Source organism: Prionailurus viverrinus, chromosome E2 (genome assembly GCF_022837055.1).
Source record: "Prionailurus viverrinus isolate Anna chromosome E2, UM_Priviv_1.0, whole genome shotgun sequence".
NCBI classification, from domain to species: Eukaryota; Metazoa; Chordata; class Mammalia; order Carnivora; family Felidae; genus Prionailurus; species Prionailurus viverrinus.
In genome coordinates, this window is record NC_062575.1 from 118,633 (window position 1) to 120,337 (window position 1,705).

The 1,705-nt window shown below is 43.5% G+C and overlaps 1 pseudogene; it reads left to right on the forward strand.

Annotated features, from left to right (window-relative positions):
* The first annotated feature begins 1,170 nt into the window (after positions 1–1,170).
* LOC125153849 (uncharacterized) lies at positions 1,171–1,323 on the forward strand (annotated as a pseudogene).
* The last annotated feature ends 382 nt before the right edge of the window (positions 1,324–1,705 follow it).

The following is a 1,705-nucleotide window of genomic DNA, read 5'->3' on the forward strand; positions in this document are numbered from 1 at the left end:
ATCTGGAAAGATGATTGAAACAGTATGAGTTGACTTATAAAACACGTTTTGTCTTTTTACTTGTTGAGTGTTTGGAGAGGATGCAGTGATGGCACCACAGGGCTTTCAGGTTAGCCTGAGTGAGGACAGTGTAATGTGCTTCAAATTTCTCAGGAAATGAATGAAATGGGCAGTCGTTTCCACCCAGTGAGCTGGGCAACACATGTCTCTGAGAAGGAAAGAGGCCTTATACATGCTGACAGACATAGCACTCCCTAGGATGTAGCTTGTACAGAGACCATGTGCTGGGCTCTCTGAGGGATGAAACACACCCCTAACTTTATTTCTAGCTAGTTGAGACCTGAACTGTTCACAGATGCTTGATTAGTTATAAAAACTCCTGAACCAGGGCCATGTAGACCTTCCTCAAAGGACAAGATCAGATCTCCCGCTTGTCCTCAAGGGTCACCTGAGGCACCTGAAAAACCCTCTGCCCCTAGTACGGGACATGAGAATGTGAAAGAGTTGAATATAATGAAACCTGTTGCGGATGGTTTGTTTTTCTTGCACACAGTCTATGCAAGTCAGAATCAACTTCCATCCCCCTCCATCTTTTATGAGACCTAGGACATGGTGCAACTCCCATGGGGAATATCAGTTGTGTCTCTACCATGGATGCAGAGAAAGACAAGGTAAATTCTGTTGCCTATTTCAGTTGCAATGCTTTCTGGAAACTTTTATCTGACCTTGTCTGGTTTTCTATGCCCTCTGGTATTTTTACTGTTTGATTTACATCCTCACAAGCCTCCAGACTTCTCCAGTTTAAGATCATCATGTTAGCTAGTGCCTCTGGACGCCACAAGTGTGTGGAGGCGGAGGACCACGTGGCTATCACTTTGTGTTTGTGGAAATAACTTGAGGACTGCACCCTCAAGTCTTCTGGAGCATGGGACACCTTTCTCACTTTCTTTGCATGGGATTATCCTGATTCTTTTCATTTTTTTTCCTATTTCAGAGTAGGCCATGAATTTGTTCAGAATGTCTGCTATGAGCCTCGTGACTGGAAAAGATAACAACACTTTCCAACATTATATTGTGTGCTTTGTGCAGTGTTGAGGGTTCTTAGTTAAATTTCAGAACTCATTACTGGTCCTTCTGTGTTGGTCAATGTGCAATAGAGAAGTTCTCCCAAGCTTTGCGCAGTGGCAGTATCATAGCCAATGAGGTTTATCCGAGGCGCGATTATTGCTCATTGAGAATTTCTCCAGTTGTCCCCTAGGTGGAAATACTCTGAATTTTCCGAAGCGGCATGTGTAATCGAAAATGTACGTGGAACTTCAGTCGTGAAGGGAGAGAATCAGTGATTACCTGCAGGGCCAGTAACTCACAGAGTTCTTCAGTTGTATTTATATGAGCAGGTTCTCTTGTGTCCCGGGAACAGTTGCAACTGGTACTTTGTCTCATGATGCCTTATGGGAGTTTTACACCTGAAATTGAGACATGTTTCTGTTCATTCTTTTACGTAGAATTTCTACCTCCCTTTTACAATGGGACAAAATAGCTCTGCAATTCATATTGTATTTAAAAGCTGAATTACCTGTGAATTAAGGTAAACACTCTTGAGACCAATGAATGTGCACAGGTAACGTGTTTCTCTCAGAAAACACATTTCTAGGGCCCCTGCAGGACTCCAGGAATCCCCATCTCCTCAGAGGTCTCTGTGCCC